Genomic DNA, 23,673 nt, shown 5'->3' on the forward strand with positions numbered 1-23,673 from the left:
CAACAGTTCTGACACCTCTACCTTTGTGCACTTTTAACCAAAATAAATGCTTTCTGTTCCTTTATATATGTCTCCTAAGTGATCCCAAATACATTGTACTTTGTCCCAGCCACTTATCCTGCATAACGATATTTTGCTATCTAAGTTTCCATTTCAAAAACTATGTAATGACATCTCATTAAAAAGTTTTAAACATCTCCATACAATAACTTTTTAATTGTAACTCAGCTTTACAAGTACCCATAGTTTATGGCCTGCTGCCAAAATGTAAAAATCTCTCAAATATTTTTTTCAAGTCTCTCTAGTGCAGTAACTGCAGTTTTGTAACTTCCTCTATTTACGTGCAGCAACCAGCCATATTAAACATGCGTAATGATCTCTGTATACTTGTCACAAAATGGATTTTAACCTTGTATAGTACAGTATAATATTTAAATACTTAAATAATCTTTTAGCACTATATATATATATATATATATAAATATATATATATATATATATATATATTGTAGATAGTCCTGCACTCTCAATCTCATATCGACATCATCGGGGTGCTTCCACGGACATAATAGTCCAAAAGATACATGTAGAGTTCCTGGAAGGAAGGATGCACTCTCCGTTTTGACAATGTATTAAGTTTTATTCATCTTAGGACATGAATGGAATTGTATTAATGGTCGACATTTCGGTACACATCTGGACCTTTCTCAAGACCTCAGTTCAACATAATGACATATAAATTGTATTAAAACAACTGGCATGTCACAATTCTGTGAAAAAAGAGAAACAAGAATAACCTGTCTATCCGGCTCCTGTATAACCAGACATGCTCCCAAGACATAGCAAACATGTATGGCTAATTATAACACCACATAACAGTGTCAATACCACTAGTGCCAAAACCAATATGAGTGCTCACCTGATATACAAGTATGCATGGTGTGTATATAGAAACAAATAACCATATGTAATATTACCTCAATAAAATTTCAACAGGGACATAATAGAATTAGATGCAACTTCACCATAATGTAACCCGACTGATTCACTCAAGGGAACGTATACCTGTAAATATGGTATGATAGTAAACCAATGTAAAGCTAGTATTTACATGCAATCACGGCACCAAAGGTATGAGCACTTACCTAAATATAACAACAAAGATAAACCGCCATCCGCTGTACCACGCTGTGGTTGCACACGTGTCCCGCCGTGTATGTGTGTATGTCTTACCGCTCCCGCATGGCTAGAAAAAGCCGCCAGACAGGAAATTGTCATCGACTATATCACTTCCGCGCGTCAAGATGACACACATGCTGTATCCTAGCAATGCGCGGAGACATCAGTGTAAACGGAATGGGCGCATTAAACTAAATAGGGGTTATGGGTGTATGATCACAGGAGCCGAATAGGCTGACAACATAGTGATATAATTCGTGTACATGATATTAAATATACATGGTACTAATATATATCTATTTAAATATATAAATCTACTCAAAATTAAAAAAAAAAAACAATAATAAACAATAAATGTTACATATTAAACAAATATATCAAAAGTCAATATAGGACTGTACAAACTTAACAAAAAATCAAAACATAGCACATAGACTAATTAGTGATTCCTTATAAGGACTAGAGCATCATATACATAAAAGGAAAATAATATATACATCTCACTATATATGTAGATAAAGGAAGCAAAAGCTTACTAGCTGTATCCATAATCATATGGATGATATATAGTGGATAAATATGATGCATTCTTTAGACAAACTTCTTTCAAGACAATCTTAAAAAATCTCTTTTAAAAAAAGAATCTCTTTTAAAGAAGAAGAAAATTATTACAAAAAAACCCCCAAGAGGATTATGTTCATTTAGACCTCTTGGTACAACCGTGTCCAGTTTGTGAATCCAAAAATTCTCTCTCCTTTTTAGACTTAATAACCTATCGTTTCCACTGTCAGGACTGGAGTGACTATGATGCAGAAATTCTGGTACAGTTGGCAGATAGCAATGTATATAGGCAGGTAACATTGAGACCGGTAGATGACATTAAAGCAACAGTTGACATTGTATTGAATAATGCTTTACTACAAGGATGGATTGACCATGATGAATTGCAATTCCTTACAGTTGATAAGCCACGCTGTCCTATAATATATACATTACCAAAGATTCATAAAACTACAGTAAAACCCCCTGGTAGACCGATCATCTCAGCACAGGGATCGGTCCTGCAACCTTTGGCCATTTTTATCGATAACGAATTACAACCTCTGGTGAGCCAAACCGATACCTACCTCAGAGATACTGGCCATTTACTACAGTTAATTGATAATTTGGGTGTATTGAACGACGTTGTACTAGCCACGTTAGATGTTAAATCATTATATATGGTAATTCCACATCAAGAAGACCTTGAGTCATTGAGGAAAGCATTAGTAACTCATTCATCCCATCGTTTACCTACTGAGTTCTTGATTGAACTGGCTACGCTAGTACTATGTAAAAATCATTTTCAATACAAAGATCAATTCTTTTTACAGATATCTGGTACAGCAATGGGCTCAAATTTGGCACCATCGTATGCCAACCTGTATATGGCCCATTATGAGAGTGAACATATCCTCACAAGATATGGAGTGGATATCCTTTTTTATCGTCGATTTATTGACAATTTTTTTTTGACATGGCGAGGAACACTTGAGAGCTTCAAACAAATGGTTCATGATTTAAATGCATTGCATAGTCCAATACGTTTTACATCTGAAGCTAATGTTGGATCCATCAATTTTTTGGATGTTACCATCAATTTGGTTGATGGGAAATTAATTACTTCTTTATTCAGGAAACCAACTGATAGGAACCTTGCACTGTTGCCTACGAGCCACCATCTGCCAGCTTTAAAGGACAATCTCCCAGTATCACAATACTTAAGAGTATTACGGATCAATACTTCAGTAGATATAAGAGAACGTCAATTACAAGAAATGACCACTAGATTCCTTGATAGGGGGTATCAAAGGTCAACATTGCGTAAATGCCTAGAGAAGGCTAAGAGTATAAGTTTAAATCCCTCAGGGAAAGTGACCTCTAATATAACAAAGGAGTCACGGATGATCTTTACTACTACTTTTGATGGTAATGCTAAACAAACCCAAAAATCCATTAAAAAGTTCTGGCCAATACTACAGAGTGATAAAACACTCCCTTTTCAACATATGCCGCCACCAATGATGGCATACCGAAGAGGTCCCAATCTAAAACAGATATTATTAAGACCGACTTTATACCCGGGTAAAAAGAAGGAAGTATCTGAATTGCTGTTACTCAGACCAGGAAGCTACTCTTGTGGCAGCTGTATTTCTTGTACGTCTATGTTAGTCGGTCCTACTTTCCCACATCCACATCTAGGTACTAAAATAGCTATTAAATATAGATTACACTGTGCATTGGATCACCTCATTTACATACTTATATGCCCATGTGGACTCTATTATGTAGGCCTTACAGCCCATAGATTTAGGGATAGAAAGGCAAACCATTGTGCCTCTATCAGGTCAGCTTTACAGACTGGTAAAAGTTATAAGCCTGTGGCCAGACATTTTGTTGAAAAAGCACATTCTGCTGCAGCATTACGATGCAAACTGATAGATTGAATCCCCCCTGACAGTGGAAATGATAGGTTATTAAGTCTAAAAAGGAGAGAGAGTTTTTGGATTCACAAACTGGACACGGTTGTACCAAGAGGTCTAAATGAACATAATCCTCTTGGGGTTTTTTTGTAATAATTTTCTTCTTCTTTAAAAGAGATTCATTTTTTAAAAGAGATTTTTTAAGATTGTCTTGAAAGAAGTTTGTCTAAAGAATGCATCATATTTATCGACTCTATATCATCCATATGATTATGGATACAGCTAGTAAGCTTTTGCTTCCTTTATCTACATATATAGTGAGATGGATATATTATTTTCCTTTTATGTATATGATGCTCTAGTCCTTATAAGGTATCACTAATTAGTCTATGTGCTATGTTTTGATTTTTTGTTAAGTTTGTACAGTCCTATATTGACTTCTGATATATTTGTGTAATATGTAACATTTATTGTTTATTATTGTTTATTTTTTTTAACATTTTGAGTAGATTTATATATTTAAATAGATATATATTAGTACCATGTACATTTAATATCATGTACACGAATTATATCACTATGTTGTCAGCCTATTCGGCTCCTGTATTCATACACCCCTAACCCCTATTTAGTTTAATGCGCCCATTCCGTTTACACTGATGTCTCCGCGCATTGCTAGGATACAGCATGCGTGTCATCTTGACGCGCGGAAGTGATATAGTCGATGACAATTTCCTGTCTGGCGGCTTTTTCTAGAGACATACACACATACACGGCGGGACACGTGTGCAACCACAGCGTGGCACAGCGGATGGTGGTTTATCTTTGTTGTTATATTTAGGTAAGTGCTCATACATTTGGTGCCGTGATTGCATGTATATACCAGCTTTACATTGGTTTACTATCATACCATATTTACAGGTATACGTTCCCTTGAGTGAATCAGTCGGGTTACATTATGGTGAAGTTGCACCTAATTCTATTATGTTCCTGTTGAAATTTTATTGAGGTAATATTACATATGGTTATTTGTTTCTATATACACACCATGCATACTTGTATATCAGGTGAGCGCTCATATTGGTTTTGGCACCAGTGGTATTGACACTGTTATGTGGTGTTATAATTAGCCATACATGTTTGCTATGTCTTGGGAGCATGTCTAGTTATACAGGAGCCGGATAGACAGGTTATTCTTGTTTCTCTTTTTTCACAGAATTGTGACATGCCAGTTGTTTTAATACAATTTATACGTTGTCAAAACGGAGAGTGCATCCTTCCTTCCAGGAACTCTACATATATATATATATATATATATATATATAAATACCAGTAAAAAAGAAAAGACGTCATAACATTTGACAATATAACAATATTAGAACCTTAGACAAGGTCTAAGCAATTTTTAGTCATTCAAAATAATTAAAATGATACTTACAGATGACAGTTATATGTCACTGGGTCCCGTGAGTATCGATGAGAGAGAAAATAAGAACATGTAGATATGGATACTTGAAGCACAGTAAGAAGCAACAAGTTTACCTTCTTACGTGTGCATTGTTGTGGCAAGCATCTCGTTCTCCGAATTCCCTCATTCTTCATCACAGATGTCCACATTCTCCCTTAAATGTAATTGAATTGTTCATGTATATTTTTTCCAAGATATACTTAAAAACAAGTGAAGGATCTAAGCACTTGCAGATACTATGCAAATACAGGAAAACATGTTCAATGAGAAGTGTTCTCTAGGGCACACTCCCAGCACTTCAATATTTATACTTATACTATCATTTCATTACTAATTATACAAATTGCATTTAGTCAACCAATCAAATATGATCCCCGTTTTCCTCACCTCACATTATGGAGTCCAAGGCACATGTCAAACTAAAGATTATGGAAAAACAATACTTATCTGATATAGTTTCTGGGCTGTCATCCTGTTTTCTAGTCTAAAATAACAGTACAGAGAATACAGGAACATAGGTTACTGTGACCATCATTCTACAAGTTCAGCATTTTAAGGATTAACTGTGTTTGATTTATATACATATAGAAGCCATTTTGTTACTACCATTAAGAAATTATACTTTGATTTGAGTAAATAGAACTTTCATGTTGCTTGCAACTATAACACACCTTAATAAGTTAGATCAGAGGTTCCCTAGTGCGGTCCCAAATGCGGTCCTCAAGGCTCCCCAACAGTTCAGGTTTTAGTGATATCCATGGTTGAGCACAGGTGGTTAAATCAAATTGACTGAGTTACTAATTATGTCACCTGTGCTCAACCTTGGATATTTCTAAAACGTGAACTGTTGGAGAGCCTTGAGGACTGCATTTGGGAACCTCTGGGTTAGACATAGATGGGGCATTGTTTCAGGAAACCCAACTATACATGAAAGATCTGTGATAGTTTTTGCATTTGTCACTTAACAATTCTACATATGTTTTATGTTATCTCTATGTTAACAGGACATTTTTCTCCCCACAACTCTTATCCTAATTATATGCTTAGTCTGATTCCTCCCTATTGCTGTCTGGAGAGACAAGGGACGCTTTCTAGGTTACATTACATTTTTAACATCCACCTACCTTCTACCACGAGTGGTTGCTACAAAAATGTAATATATCTGACCATAGATTGGTATAGGTGTTTATAGCTACTCATGTAGACTTTTAATGGAATTGCAGTTCCCTTCACATTTATCTAACACCATGAAATATTAGAATTAGTTAGAATCAATATGGCAGAATTACAAATATAGTAATCATGCTCAAGAACAGGAAGATCCCCTCCTGCTTGGCAAGCTGCTCTGGTGGTTATAAGAGGAGACTTTGGGCCTGACTCTGAGTCAGATGCAGATGGCTTTGCAAATGGTTCTTGTGGATTTCATCTTGCTGAGCATGTGTTGATGGACTGAGATCACAAGTGTGTATGGGATGAGCAGACAACTCTTTCCATAAAATGGGTGTTTTAGGATGGTATGTGGGCAGTGATGATGTGAATGCAAAGAACTGCTCCATCCAGAATGTCATGAGAGTTTTGTGGGCATGTAAGCGTACTGCCATAGTGTGCAGATAAAACTTCTGTTTCAGATAGCATATAATAGCCTAATGTCCATATACTAATGATGATGACTATGGGAATAAAAAACATTTGCCAGTATAGGCTTCCACATGCAGTCATATGCATTTTCAGCATACTCAAGTGGATTCTGATATCAGCATAAGAAAGTAAATAGGATTTCATGGCCAACAGAAAATCAGGCCCATTACCTTGTATACAAAAATGGGTAATTATGACTTCCTTCACTTAATAATACATCCTAGAGAGATTTTACTGCTGCTTATCAAGCTTTAAAGACATCATTAATGGCTCCCAATAATCACATTACATACGGTGGTGGGCAAAAGTTTGGCATCATTAATGTGTTCAGCATTTTTAATGACTTGAGGTAACTACTTTGAGTTATCATGTAATGTTCTATAAATCATTGTGTAGGGAATTTTATTAAGTATTAATACCTTGGTCAGTTGTCCTTATAGACTTTAAAAAACAGCTGAAAAGTTAAAGCAGGAAAACTGCATTAAAACAAACACAGTTGTGCTAATTTTTTGAGTAGTGCTTCCATATCCTTTAATCAATCATGTGCCCTTTTGGACATATTTAAAGTGCAATGAAGCCTCTGAACTGCATGGGCAAAGAATACCGTTTAGGTGATCATGCTTGCTGATGAGGGTTATTCTGGAAGACAGATTGCTGAAAGGATTGGCTGTCACTAGTCTGATAAGATTGCATCTTGCAGTGCATTATTCTGAACATTGGTAATTTGACATATTTGGATTTGCTCTCTAAATGTTTGGCTAAATTTGAAGTTTCAAGTGTGTTATCATGAACAGCTTATCAAATACTTTAGAAGATTGTCTCAAAGGATGGAGGGTGGGGAGAAGCCACTACTTACAAAGTTTCAAAGGAGTTGCTGACTGATCCTGACAGAAAGTAATTTTTTGTGAAGAAAGTAATTTCTTCCATAATGACAACCAAGTGAGCCATAATGTATGATGATTTCCACACAAAGAATTTTGTCCCTAATGTCTAAGCGTGACTGTGATGTCGGTAAAAGTCATTTGGGTATACATGTCAGTCACTGGTCTTCAAATCATTGAAGGAATAATGAATGACTAATGATTGAAAAATGAAAAATGAAATGTATCACAACACTTGAGATAAGAACATTTTCCAGATGAAAATTAAATTTTTCAAGATGACAATGCCATAGAGAATGAATTATGAAGAATTGGCATGCATCATATAACATCAGGTTGCTGCATCAGCTTGGACTGTCTCCTGATCTAAACCCAATTTGTTGCACAAGGTTAAGTACAATGTATCAAAGAAGAAGACCACAACAAAGAGGGAGCTCACTGAGGCTCATTGCAGCCTGGAATTGAATAATCTCTCAGTTCTTCTAGAGAACCTGGTTTAGACAATGCCTAAGCATTGTGCAAGTGCAAGGGCTGGCCAACCAAATACTAATCACTGTTAAAATATCCCTTCACCCCTCTTTTAATATATATACTTTGAAAATAAATTATGTACTCACCAAAATAGGTAGAGCTGAGAATAAATATGCATTTCATTGAAAACTAATATATGGCTTTTGTATTATTTTTACTCTTAGGTAAAATTCCAGATACTTATCAATCATAAAAAATAAGAAAGTCACCCCAGATTAACCAGATACATTCCCTAAACAGTGGTATATAACATGTGAACTTAGAGCCTGATTCATAGATGTACAGTGTTGCAATCACAGCTACAATTTTGTATGCTGCAGAAGTGAAATTGTTTGTAAAATAGCACTATCCCCTAACAGTAATGAAATGCCCACCAGAGCCATTGCAAACAGTACCGCAACTGCATACACATTCACAGCCTATATACAGGTTCACCAATAAATGATCATGTGAGTAATGTTTTGGTCACCTAGCATGGGTATCTGGACTGAGACACTGGAGCCATCTTACTATATGTGCTCATGGGGTCACATATGCTTGCTGTGACCCATCACCAAAACAGCACAGACACCAGGGCCGGATTTACCACTAGGCAACCTAAGTGGCTGGGCCCCCCTGAAATCCAGCCCTGGAGAACCTCCTGCACTGGCATAAGCCAGGGAAAGGATGCACACCACACTGTGGCTGCTACAGTAGAAGTCTGGCACAGTATGCAGCAGCACGGCCACGGGGAAGGGACCGGGGGAGGAGGAGGTGGAGGTGGAGCTACAAGCCAGGGCTGGCCCTGTCAATACCGAGTGAGTGACTCTTCCACTGTCACTCACTTACCTCATCCCCATTGTCGAGGAGGCTTGGCTTTGCTAAGACATCATCATGTCACATTGCAACTAGTACACTGTCTGGGAGGTGCTGGCAGAGGAAGAACCACTCAAGGAGCCATGGCCATTCTGCCTTGCAGATCTGTGGTGTCCACAGCAGGTAAGTTTGGCAGCAAGGGAAGAAAGGTGCTGGGAGTGGTGGGGAGGGTGGTCTGTGCTGAGATGGGAGAGGGTGTCTGTGCTGTAAGTAGAGGGGGTTCTGTGCTGTGAGGGGAGGTGGTATGTGCTGTGAGAGGAGAGGGGAATTGTGCTGTATGGGGTGTGGGGGTCTATGCTGTGAGGGGTGAGGGGGTCTGTGCTATAAAGGGAGGGGCTCTGTGCTTTGAGGGGTGAGGGGGTCTGTGCTGTAAAGGGAGGGGCTCTGTGCTGTGAGGGGTGAGGGGGTCTGTGCTGTGAGAGGAGAGGGGGTCTGTGCTATAAGAGGTATGTGCTGTGAGAGGAGGGGAGGTATATTCTGTAAAGGGAGGGGGTCTATGCTGTAAGGGGGTCTGTTCTGTGAGGGGTGAGAAGTCTGTGCTGTGAGGGGTGAGGTGGTCTGTGCTGTGAGGAGAGAGAGGTGCTGTGAGGTAAGTAGGGTGCTGTACTGTGAAACAGGCAGTGAAGTAAGCAGTATGTAGTTCTGTGAGGGGGCAGTGAGTGGGCATTATGTGGTGCTGTAAGGGGGCAGTGAAGTGAGTGGTATGTGGTGCTGTGAGGGGGCAGTGAAGTAGTCAGTATGTGGTGCTGTGAGAGGGCAGTGAAGTGGGCAGTATGTGGCACTGTGAGGGGCCAGTGAAGTGGGCAATATGTGGTGCTGTGAGGGGGGCAGTATGTGGTGCTGTGAGGTGGGCAGTAACTGGGTCAGTGTGTGCTGTGGGGGGCTCAGTGTGCTATGGGGGTAGTGAGTGAGCTGGGATGGAGGTCAGTAAGCTGAGTGAGTGATTGCTGTGAGTGGGCAGTGAGCCAGTGTGATATGGAATGGACTAGCAGTGAGAGCTATAGAGCTATAGAGGGGGGAATCAGCAGTGCCAAATTCAAAAAAACTTATAAAAAATCAAGTGTATTATGCATACATAGCCAAGGTTTTAAGGCCATGGCAGACCTTTTCTTCAGGGTGCTGTACAGGGGCATAAATCAGGAATGAAAATATAGTTCTATGCATAGTTTGAGGGAGGGGGGCCCCAAAACCGGTATCTGGCCTAGGACCCCATGAAGTGTCTGACAGACATGTCTGCAATTGCCAACCACTCCCCCATTTCATCCCCCAAATAGTGCTGTCCTGTCAATCACACTGTGATACCTGAATGTATGCATGTGGGATCACAGAGGGGGCTTGGCACGTGCGGATTGTAATGCATGCTCAGTTCATTTATAATCACTCAACAACATAAAAATTGGAACAGTGTACATCTCTGAATCAGACCCTTAGCTCAATGCAAGCTGCCTTAAATTGCTGTCTAAAATAAAGAGAAAGCATGTTGTGCTAGGGATACAAGATTTTTTTCTACCACTGTACACAACATAGCTTTATTCAATGCTGTCTTAACTCATATGATGGGGACATGAAAGGTTTTAGTTTTCATAAACTCAGCAATAAAACAGGGTGTTTATTTTCTAACCTCCTTAGATGCCATCATTCTTCAATTATTATTAAATCTCTCAAGATGGATGATGGCACACTTGGCTATGATGGTACAAAAATCAATGAGATCTTTAAAGCCTTTAAAACATCTCTCTACCTCAAAAGTTCTCAAACCAGGTGTTCTAACACTAGATTTTTACAAGGTTCTCTCCTCCACTACTCCAGGATTTTTGATGCTTTACAACACAGGTTCTCAAAATCAGTCCTCAGGACCCCAAACAGTGCATGTTTTCCAGGTCTCCTCACACAATCACAAGTTAATTATCTCTATCTGAGGTTTTCTTTTAAATGTGTCAGTGAGTAATGAATACATCTGTGCTCCTGCTGGGTGACCTACAAAATGTGAACTGTGTGGGGTCCTGAGGACCGTGTTTGAGAACCACTGCTTTACAATTAGTTTTCAACCATATTCTTTCTAATCTTATATTAACCCTTCATTTTAACTCAGAAATTATCAGTTTTCCCTAAACAGCTTCTATTTATGGATTAAAGAAATGTATGTTGATGTAGTTTGGTTAATTCTCTTATGTATAAGTAGAAGTATTTTATATTGAATTCAATAAAACATTTGTTATCAATGAAGGAACAGAGCAGCAGTATAAGCGTTTTGTGAAGATCAGTCTCACAGCTGCATTCAAAATAGATTGCAGGGGTGAAAGTGTGTTTTAGGGAAGACCAATAAGGTGACTAATGCAATAGTCAATGTGGTACATAATGAGTGCATGAATTAGTGGTTTCGCAGTGACTTCTGTAAGATACAGGTATATTCTGTATATGTTTTTTAGATGTTTGTAACAGTATTTGGAAACATTAAATGTGGGGAACAAAGTACAATTCAGAGTCAAGGATGACACCTAGGCAGTGGGCTTGTGGAGTAGGGTTGATTGTTGTGTTATCAACAGTGATATAGATATCAGGTTGGTAACTATCAGGTTGGCTGGTAGAAATATTATTAATTCTGTTTTAGAAAGATAAAATTTGAGGTGGTGAGAAGACATCCAAGATGAAATGGCAGAAAAACATTCAATCATTCGGACCAACATAGATGGTGACAAATCTGGAGAGGATAAGTAGATTTGCGTAGAGTATCATCCACATACAGATGATACTAAAATCCAAAAGAGCTAGTAAGTTTTCCAAGAGAGGTGGTATAGATTGAGAAAAGCATATGACCTAGGACTGAGCCTTGTGGAAATCCAACTGATAGAGGAAGTGAAGAGGAGGTGGCAGCATCCAGAGCAATGAACACTGAACGAGTGATTTAATAAGTAGGAGAAGAACCAGGGCTTAGGGATTGTAGTGTTTGTATGAGAAGAGAGTCAACAGAGGTGAATGCAGCAGAGGGATCAAGAGCAATAAGTCAGTAATTGCCTTTAGACTAAGCAGGGATCAAATCATTCAGTACCTTAGTCAATGTCTCTGTGGAGTGTTAGGAATAAAAACCTGACTAAAGTGGGTAAAATAAGTTGTGGGACTCAATAAAATGTGTGAAGTGGGTGTAGGAAAGTCTCTGAAGGACATGGGAACTGAGAGATGGTACAGTAATGTGAGAGAAAGTTATGGTCAGAAGTCTGTTTATTTTCAGAATAGGAGCAATCACCGCATGCTTGAACAATGATGGAAAGATAGATACCAGTAAAGAAAAGAGATTACAGATTTTAGTTAAGGAACAGGAAACAGCTCTGCTGAGTTGTGAGGGTATAACAAGAGAAGAGGTAATATAATAGGAAGATGAGAACAGTTTAGATACTTCATCTTTATTTGTGGGAGCAAATGAAAAGAATATTCCAGATGGTTCAGGGAAAGCATTGAGCAAGTCGCTGGCTGAGGAAGTGCATACCATTTAATTTAATTTCAGATCTTATCAATCTTGTTCTTGAAATAAGAAGCAATATCAAGGGCACTCATATTGCTGCCAATGGTTTGTGTGTGGGAGGGGTAAGAAGTCATTTAAATGTATTAAAAAGTCACTTGGGATTAGAAGCTTCACCAGATATGAGAGAATTAAACTATGTTTGTTTAGCAGTGTCCAGAACCTTTCAATAGGAGTGGTAGAAAGTCTTATATGTGGGGAAGTCACTTGGAGTACAATATTGTACTACTTTATGTCAGTGTTTTTGTAGGTATCTTGTTACTTTAGAATGTCATGGTTGACATCTAAGCCTATGTGGAGTGTGAAGGATAGCAGTTTTTGCAGAGAGGTTGAAAGTTGTTGAAAATTAATATTAGTAAGTTTATGTCAGACGCTCTCTAAGTGGATAAGCTCTTCTTTTTGGTACCAGCTGTCCCATTCATCTTGTGGGGGTGATGTCAGTAGTATACAGAGATCATCCAACACAGAAGGTCTCTGTGTTGGATGATCATCCTGTATCTGTTTAGGGAAGCATCCTTAAAAAAATACATTTCAATCCTGAAATGCATAGAAAGAAAGACCAATTTTCTTGTATCACCACCAACATCTTTCTTGTATTTGCTTTTGCCAAGGAGATGACTGCATACAAAGAACAAGAACCATTACACCCTTTTTTGTCCTAAGTAGTGCCTTTCTTTACTTTTTTCTTTTTTTGGCTTATTTACTACCACGTCCCTGATCTGATATGGGACTGCAGGCACCAACACAAAGAGCAGATCCATACATGGTGGTCCAGGGACACATTTACCTTATCCTGGGCTGGGATGCCACCAGAGACTAAGTAGATATGATCAACAAAGATTTATAATCAAGCCTGGCTGGACAAACTGATTACATAAAAGGAACAGTAGTCAGTGGTTACAAATCACCCCACTAACATTCACCCTCAGGATAAATTATTCTCTTTATCATCAGAGTCATTGCAAGTAAAACTATCACTATACTGTTAACAAACACTTGTGGTCATGGAAAGATGGTATCTCAAGTTTCTAAACATATACCAATAAAGAAAATCACTTTGGTCCCACCATATTTTGTCTGTTTTATCTATAGTCTTACACATCATCACAGAATAGTATGGGGACACTCACTTTTCTGACTCAAAGAGGTATGTCTCTTCTTTGAGATATAGAATTATTGACCACATACCTCCTCTGACACGTGGTGGTGACAGAGCATGCAAATTATTACAAAGAGAAAATGAGTGGATCATTAGGCTTGACACATTGGCCCCACGTGGCCTTAATGAAACATTAGGTATACATTGTTTCACCTAGATGTAGCTGTCAGCTAGATATTTTGATTTTGCATTGCTATGTTTCATGCATAGTGTTGGTTTTTACTTTGTGCTTGAATATGTATGTCTTGGTATCACTTTATACTAGTTTATACAGTTGCTTAAATTGCTGTGTTATACTGTAGATTAATTTAGTTCTGTCATAATAGACAGTAGGTACTATATCTGAACAGCATTGGGTTACCTCCTCTTATGTTATTTAATGTGTTCCCCAGATGTGTTAACCTGTTATAAAGATATATTCCCTGACATTGTGGTTGTTCATGAATCCTAGGTTTTTTATAGATATTTCTATGTGTTTTCTATTGATGTATTTGTATGCATGTTTGTTTTCATTTTTTATTCACAAGGGGTTATTTGTGTGTTCATTGTTATGTATAGGGAGGTTATCTGTGTCTTTTGTCAATATGGGTATATGAACTGATTTGTCCATTTCTGTTATGACAAGCTTGGGGGCGTCACACTGAGTGACATGCAGCCAATCTCCACGAGGGGTGTGCTATTTAAACTGCATTGTAGGTCTGTTATTCTTATGTTGGCTGACAAAAGCGCTAATAAAGGCGCTGAAACGTTGCTCTAAGAAGGTCTCTGTGTTCCACATAATTTCAGTCCAGAGTGCCGCTATTTGGACATCTATATTTCAGCAGCTCGCGTTGGTGGTCTGACTGTGGATGGCACCCGGCAAAGTTATTTCCTCTCTATTTGAAGAGTGCCGAATCATGGATATTATATATATATATGAAAATAATGAATGATACAGCGACAGGCGTCACTCAAAAAGTGCACAGTGCAATAAATATATAAAGAAATTTAATCAAAAATTCATAAGGAAAAAATACTAACATGAATACATATAATAAAAACGCACAAAAATGTCATGCTGATAATTACTAGATAAATGAGCAGGGATGATGTTACATAATGGCTTAGAAAAGCATATCAACAAATCTCAACACCACAGTGTTGGAATAAAGTGCAAATGCATAATGGTAAATATTGCACAAGCCCAATAATATATACTAAAAAACAGATGAACTGAGAATATGGTTTTAAAAACAGCAATGAGTTCAAAGATGCTTATCTTAATAGATCAACGGCAAGAGTACAGCTTCCCTAACGCGTTTCATCCAATGGGACTTTTTCAAGGGATATTAGCTAGCAAGCATGAGTCCATATTTATACCAAACTTAAACAGAACCAATTAGTCATCCTCATTACAATTCGTGACCTCATATCTGGTCTATCGGATTGATTTAACAAAGAAGACTTTCAAAACACTCCTATAAGTGAAATAAATTATTTATAACGTGAATGGAATTCCAATAATGTCCAGATCTTTCTAATATTATATAAAACTTAGCGTAATGTTGTGCTGTACTTCCGCCCAAAGATTCCAAATCTCCGCCCTCAATGGCAACGTCCGCCCTCTTCCGGGTCTGGACGGAGGCAGATGGTTATAGGATTGGCGTCTACGTAACATCTGTGACTTCCGCCCTCACTTCTGGCTCCACGTGGCATCCATCCTTCAGTATCCGGTGATGGTATCGCGGGTGTCCACGTGACTTCCGCCCTGATTCCAATGTTCATCATCTCACAAGCATCCGCCCATAGATGACGTCATTGACATCCCACTCAGGTTTAGCACTTCTTGCTCCTATCATATTCCAGGAATGGGCACTGCCATAAGTCTGCGGAAGCAGAAAAACTCAGTAATTTTTGGAAACTTAAGAGTGCCATTTTAAGACAGGGTAATTTTGCCCAAAGTGTTAACATTAATAGACACACCACTTGGATAGGCATAGAATGATGGTGATGTTATAGGACAATAAGCCGAGATATAGCAGCATAGTTTTTTAAAACACAACATCGAGTTCCAAATAACAAATGACCGAATGAAGTATCACTAAAGGATATGATATAAAATATGATAAAAATGACAACGAGGCACAACTGGTTAAGAAAAATAAATAAATAAATAATAATGAATTAATAAATAGGGAAAAAATATATATATGAAGACATAAGAAAACACTGGCCAATAAATGTAGTAGTAGGCAAGCAAGAGTCTTTATAAAAATTTCCGAATAATTATCTTAAAGGATGAATTATTTATGAATAAATAAATAAGTTAATTAATTATTTAGAAACAGAGGAGGGGGGTGGTTGATAGAACTCATGAGTAGCCATGGAACAAGGGTAGAGAGTTAAAGCCATTCAGAGACCCAGTAGCTATCTCGCACCCTGTTGTAAGTATGTATGAACACTACAACACCTGGTATTCCCAGGAGGTCTCCCATCCCAGTACTGGCCAAGCCCATACATGCTTAGCTCCCAAGATCAGACGAGATTGGGCATACACACAACGGTTTGGTTGTAGGTTCCTTTTAACATACACAACTACCGCCTTGTCTCTTACAAGAATGGAGCAATCTCGTAACTCTCATTAAATCCTGGTGGAGCCATGGTATTTAACTCGAAGATCCAGAACATTTCTCGTCTTGATAATTTGTTCCCTAGATCACCCCCTCTCTATCCTAATTTAACATGCTCTATTGCTTTAAAAGTTAGGTCCTCCAGATTGGAATCATGGTAGACAGAAAAATGTTTAGACACCGCATGTCCCTCGACCTTATTCTTAATATTGCGGACTTTGTTAAATCACTCCGATAGACCGAACATGAGGTCACGAATTGTAATGAGGATGACTAATTGGTTCTGTTTAAGTTTGGTATAAATATGGACTCATGCTTGCTAGCTAATATCCCTTGAAAAAGTCCCATTGGATGAAACGCGGTGGGGAAGCTGCACTCTTGCCTATGATCTATTAAGATAAACATCTTTGAACTCATTGCTGTTTTTAAAAACATATTCTCAGTTCATCTGTTTGTTAGTATATATTATTGGGCTTGTGCAATATTTACCATTATGCATTTGCACTTTATTCCAACACTGTGGTGTTGAGATTTGTTGATATGCTTTTCTAAGCCATTATGTAACATCATCCCTGCTCATTTATCTAGTAATTATCAGCTTGACATTTTTGTGCGTTTTTATTATATGTATGCATGTTAGTATGTCCTTATGAATTTTTGATTAAATTTCTTTATATATTTATTGCACTGTGCACTTTTTGAGTGACGCCTGTTGCTGTATCATTCATTATTTTCACATTTATCATTTGGGATTTGCCCCAATCCTTCCTATTTGTATTCAGCTGACACCTGTAGGTAGTGCGTCCTGCTATATATATTCCTTTCACCTTATTTGTTCACTACAGTCTGAACTATTCAGTTTTATATTTATTTACTGTTGTTGTTTGGCGCTATAGTCATCACATTTATTCTATATATATCTATATATATCTATATATATATATAGAGAGAGAGAGAGAGAGAGAGAGAATAAGAATCAGATGGCACTCATTGCAATAAATTTACAGGAGACCAGATGTTTTCAACATATCTACATAGGAACCAGCCATTGGATAATCAATATAAGCACCTTTTAAACTTTTTAAACTCTGCTGTGTATTGTGTAAATACATTTGTTTATTTGTTACATACATACATACTGCATCATCGAGGCTATTTATTTGCATTAATAAGGTTGCTGTGAAAGTATTTGTGGCTTAGGAGATACCAGTTCCAGAGGAAGCCTGCAATAGGTGAAATGCATCGGGCCTGCCTACCTACATCATTTTCCACCGATAATATTCACAAAAACTTCACTGGACATTTTCAACATATCTACACAGAAACCAGCCATTGGATAATCAAGATACAGTAAGCACCTTTTAAACTCTGTTGTGTGTGTAATGTGTATTGTGTAAATACATTTGCTTATTTGTCACATACATACTGCACTATGGAGGCAATTTATTTGCATTAATATGGTTGAATCAAGATAAAGGTTCTCTGTGATGGTGATAGCACTTGTGGAGTACCATGGTTTGATGAAATTAATATCTGATAAGCTTACTAACAAGCATACATATGGTATGCATATATAATGAGCACCTATCTTTAACCAATTGTTGTATAAGGTAAATACCACACTATCAGGTGCTTGTGCTTTTACCCCATTTTTTTCTACAAATTACACAATGTATTACCAAGCGGTATCCTGAAAGGACGGAGCTGCCATTTATAATATAAAGGGGACTAGTGTGACTGAAGGATCAAGGATTGAGATTAGGACTCAATAGTGAATGAACTGGTTCTTATTCACCTTTAATACGGAGCTGGCTTTCTATTAATTTTACACCATTGTAAGGACATCTTAAAATATTTGGAAGCAGCGCCAAAGCTCCATCATTCTATATATATATATATGTAGAAAGTATAGGCGGCACTGCAGGTCATGAGTTAACGTGGTTTAATATGCCAATGTTTCAGGGTTTAACGCCCCTTTGGCAAGGTTACATACAAAATGAAAAACATAACATCTTACCTAAGAGTAAATCTCTTATGGCCTTTCTACATGTTTTACATTGATCTTTGCATGATATATTAGTATTCTATTGGTGGTGGTGCTTCATTCACTTCATTGTTATCATTTGATATAGTTACCATCAGGATGTTGCATCCTGGTATCCAAGGCAATCAGGGAAGCCGGATGTATCACACGTCATTGGTGGGGGATGCGCCCTGCAACGTGCAGATGCACGTGTCCCACAAGCAGCATTCACACACAAGGGTGATAGACTTAAAGGTAAGATGTTATGTTTTTCATTTTATACGTAACCCTGACAAAGGGGCGTTAAGACTGAAACTATGGCATATTAAAACACGTTAACTCAAGACCTGCAGTGCCACCTATACATTCTACATATATTACCCATAACGAAGGAGGGCACGTAGGCAACATAAGACAAGGCTAAATGGAGTGCCGGACCGATCGGACCTGTATATATATAGATATATATATATATATATACACTATATGTATTATAGCAACTTTACATTTATAAGCCATTCCCTTGAATGTGTATTTGTCTATTTAATTGGATTCCTGATGATACAGAATGTTTGCTCCGCACTGTGGTGAATATTTTCTTTATCTATTGTAATACATTGAATGTGTGGAGGGCACCATGATACATTTTTAATGAATTTATTGGATTTTAACAAAAATCTTATTTCTGAAGATACAGTAAATCATTGTGTGTTTTAAAATGTATGTTATTAAAGACACCAGGGAATTTTATGTAATTTTATGTTTCTCACACTGTTCAGTGTAATTTAGTTGGGTTCATTACAAAACTAATTTCCATAGGCTGCTATTTAATATGTCTTATTTAATTCTATCAATTTAACCTAGCACAGTAGTGTAATTAGCTTTTGCAAGATAAAATATAGCTGGAAAATATATACATTTGTTGATTGTGTTAGCAGGAGAAAATTAGCAAACATAGTTTTAGTCTACTATAAATGCTTCATATTATTCCTGCTCATCTTAGAATAGGAAAGAGAAATGAAGAGCAATATATTTTATTTCACATATAAAAGATTAATGATTTTACTTTTTCTTAGATACAGTAAAAAGTACTGCACTTCCCAGTGTATCAGGCAATGGAAGCTAAATTAAGTATACTGAACAGCAGTTTTAAAATTATAGATTGATGACACACATTTTATAACTTATGTTAATACTGTCTGTGATGAATCTAGTTGCTATGCAAAAAAAATCTGTTGATGATGTGCCAGTGTAACAGCATTCCACTGATTGTGCTGTACTGATGAGACCAGTAATAATTAAAAACATCTGGTGGCTTAAGCATCTAAAAGATTGCCCATATGCCTTTAGTTTTCAGCATAAACTCCAAGCAGGGGTCAAACTCTTGCAATAGTCCTGACACCAGTCATTGAGGAACCATTGTAATTCAAGGAAAAGAGAAACATATTTCAAATGATCCCATGGTTGTTGATTATTTTAGTACTGTATTACTATCCAGTAAATGCTCCTTTGTCAACCTATAACTTGATGGAATTAATTTGAGTAATATGGCAAGCTGCAGAGCAGGATGGTATGGGGACAATAGGTACCTGCTTGTTAGAATGTGCTTAACTCTACAGTGGTCACATAGAGTAACTGCAACTTTGTATTCACTGGTTGGTTCCATTGATTGGTGTTAGAATGAACTAAACTGCAGAAGTCACATGACCACAACGTTGTTGTTTTTTTAGCTGAGGGGTTGATTGTTTGGGTCTGTTCTGATTGGTTCCTGTTGGTTGAAATAGGCATGGAGGACTTAGCCTTCCGGCCAGTAATAGTACATGTTAGTGTGGTAGTACCTGTACTCCTGGATTCCAGTTAAATATATTACTTATTTTTTTGTAACCTCAGCTATACTGTACCATTTAACTGCAATTCTGTTCTGCCTGCACTGACCTTTGGAAAGTTTTTGATTACTCTTGTTATAGTTCTTCATTTTGGATTGCATGACAATTGTAACCAGGGGCGCCGAGAGGGGTTGGGAGCGTGTACTAATTACCCAGGCTAGGATTGCTGGAGGGGCCCGGTGGGGGCCCTGGTCCAGCACCACCCCCCCTTTCCCTCTTACATCAAAGCAGCCTGGCACACGCTGCTGTGTGCTGGGCTGCACTGGGAGACTGCTCTCTGCTGCTAAGTAGCAGCCACAGCAGTCTCCTACGCCTGTGGGGAGAGTGATCACACTGATCATGCCCCCCACTGGCTATATGCTGGTCTGAGGGGCTCACAGAGCCCCCCTGCTCCAGCACACTGCACTGCTTCGTGGCTCTCCAAAACTGTTTTTTAAGGGGGCTTGGCCACATCTCCCACAAGTACGCCATGCCCCTTCTTCCCCCAGGCTTGGCGAGGCTGTCAGTGCCCCTGGTTATAACCATTTATTATTTACATTGTTGTTATCTTGGTGAGTTATGTGCATATATTCCCTCCCTGGGGTATCTAAATAGTATATTTATGCAGAACCTCTTGCCAGTGTTTTTTATTAATAATTAATGTTACCTTTTATAATGTATTACATACTGTAGAAATGCACACAGACCCCCATGTTTCAACTTTAGTTCTTAATCATATTCATGTTCTGGTTCGGTTTTGGAATTCTTTAAAAAAAAAATTATAAAAACAGCTAACATTAGGTAACTTGGACCGTTTTTGTTCAAAGACATGTGAGATCCAGCTTTTAAATCTGAGATCTGACTTGTGGGTAGACTTTTGCCAGGACTCGGTTCTACTCAAAACCCCCAAAGAGACCTGAGCTGGGACTTGGCTTGAGTTGAAACCCCAAAGTTCAAGTGTGTACGGTTTTCAGCAAAACCGAACTTCTCATCTCTACTGTACATATTATTTATCTGAGTTTGCACTGCTGTAGAACCTCTTGCCTACATTTCTAATAAAATACCATTTATTATTGGATAGATTGTTATCTGGTATATTTCACATATTTATCCTGTGCCTTAGTATCTGTTTGCCTAGTACATTGGGGTTAACTTAATAGGTCCTGTTTAATGTTCTGTTTATACTTACCTCCATAACACCTATTAGAGATGTGTGCAAATCCCCATGTTTTGGTTTTGGTTTTGCCAAAACCACTCTTAAATGGTTTGGTTTTGGTTTCAAACAGCTAAAATCATGTATTTTGGGACTATTTTTGTTCCTACAGTATTATTAACCATAATAACATTATTTTCCAGTCAATTGTGACCACTTCACATCTCACAATATTGTTTTTACACATATTGGCTAAAGTTTGCATCAAGCTGACTTGCTAACTAAGCAACAAAGCAGCAGCACAAACACATGGCAGTTTAAAAAATAATATAGTATATCTAGGAAACATAGTGGCACTGTAGTGGCAGACAAGATGGCAGTTTAAAATAAACTATACAATGCTATAGAATGTTTTCATTATTCAAGAATTAAATCAGAGGCCCAAGGCCAGCACAAGTAAATGGAGATGGAGTACTATTTAGTGGAAGTCAAGTAAAACATTGATTTACTATCTGTGAATATGTTTGAGCACTGAAAACCTGCCATTTGCAGGCATTCTATTTCATGAGGATTTCTTTTAAGGAATTATTTCACAAGTAATGTAAGTTTAATAAGCAAAATAATCTTTTGACTTGTGTGACTTGTGACTTTTTATTTCATGTATCAAAATGACTGCTAAATGTTATACTAAAGAAAAAATGTTTTCAAAATTATGCTTAATTGGACCACCTTAACTGATAACCTTTAATAGATGTTGAAGTACTATGACTGGCAGCAACCACAGCACTAATACTGAGCTGATGATCCTGCTCTTCTATCGACTGATCTGTGATTGGTTTTATTTTTGGCACCAGGATAGGCGTAAAGCTACTGTTATTCAACTTATCTGCTGCCTCACCAAGTAAACATAAAACAATGAGATAAGGAAAGGAGGGACTGTTACCTTTGCCGTGCAATTTTATTAAAATAATGGAGATTTTTTTTTTTTACACCAAAAGAAAGGTGCAGGTTCACTTTAAAAAATACAATCAACAACACCACAAAAAAAAATCAACAACACCACACACACACACACACACAGACAATTGTTTGTTTGTTTGCACAGTGTGCAGTCAGTGTGTGTGACAAATTAAACAAACATGCTGACAATGAGGATGCTTGAGTGACCCTGTTACTTTCCAGCAGGCACCTACACCAGTTACTACTTAAAAACTATTTGCACACCTACCTACTCCTCCTAGTTCTAATACCACCCTAATGGGACCCTGATGGTCTGGTAATGGTGTTTATGTTCAACCCAGTGCTTCAGCCCATGGTCTAACACCCTCTCCTTCCGCTTTCCTGTGTGTAAGGGCACCAGGTCACAAGGGAAGGACTTTTAAATGCAATCCAAAACACAAGAGATACAACAATGTTAGGATTATTTTTGCCTCATTTTTGTATCTGAACTTGGCGGGAAGACCTGAGATGAGAGTCAGAATCACTTAATCCCCTAAATTCTGGTGCTTATCTCAAACACCTATCCTTGAAAAACCTCTACTACCCAATCCTGTCCTGATGGCATCCAAGTAACAGTAAGCAAATCAGGTTTACAGGCAACTGCAGCTGTTAATTTATAGGTGAATTGCTGGCTACTGGTTCTAAATGATTATCATTAATATATTGTGTTATTCATACCACCACTAACATGTATTACATATGTAAATGATTTAAAGCTGTTGGTACCAACATGATACATGACACTAGTGATTTCATATGTCTCAAACTCAGTCCATATGTATGTAAGAGAATAACTTTCCATAACTTACCAGAAATCATATTTATTAAAGCACGTGTGTCATGACCAGGGTTTCCCGGCATAGGGGACGACGGGTTATACCTATGAGGATGCTATGGCGAGGGGCGTCTGGCAGTGGCGCTGGTGTCTGGTGGGGTGCATTGGCTGCACGTAGTCCTGTGTGGGTATACTGTCACTCTGGTCTGGTTTGGCCTGGTGGTGCTTCCGTTCCGTTCTGGCATGGGCGCCGCCATCTTGCCTCTGGACATGTGACCTAGTTGCCCTATCCTGGTGTGTCACATGCTCTCTCTAGCCTGTCACAGTGCGGCACTGGGTATTTAAGGGAGTGCAGAGTTTCCTTTCATTGCCAGTGCAGCGTGTTTCTCAGCCGCCACTAAGAGAGAGTTCCTGTGCTCACTTACTGCCTGTTGGATCTTTGCCTTAGCCTGCTTACCTGACCTGCTCAATACCCTGCTGGAATCCTCTGCCTCCTCCTATTGCTTTCTACCTTGCCTGAGTACTTGTGTCAGCTGTTACCCTGCACCCTGCCTCCACT

General features: G+C 38.2%; 1 pseudogene; it reads right to left on the minus strand.

Annotated features, from left to right (window-relative positions):
- Nucleotides 1–16,127: 16,127 nt before the first annotated feature.
- On the minus strand, nucleotides 16,128–16,246 carry LOC148478114 (5S ribosomal RNA; annotated as a pseudogene).
- Between the last annotated feature and the right edge of the window lie 7,427 nt (nucleotides 16,247–23,673).

Source organism: Taudactylus pleione, unplaced genomic scaffold (assembly GCF_031769625.1).
Source record: "Taudactylus pleione unplaced genomic scaffold, aTauple2 ptg000678l, whole genome shotgun sequence".
NCBI classification, from domain to species: Eukaryota; Metazoa; Chordata; class Amphibia; order Anura; family Myobatrachidae; genus Taudactylus; species Taudactylus pleione.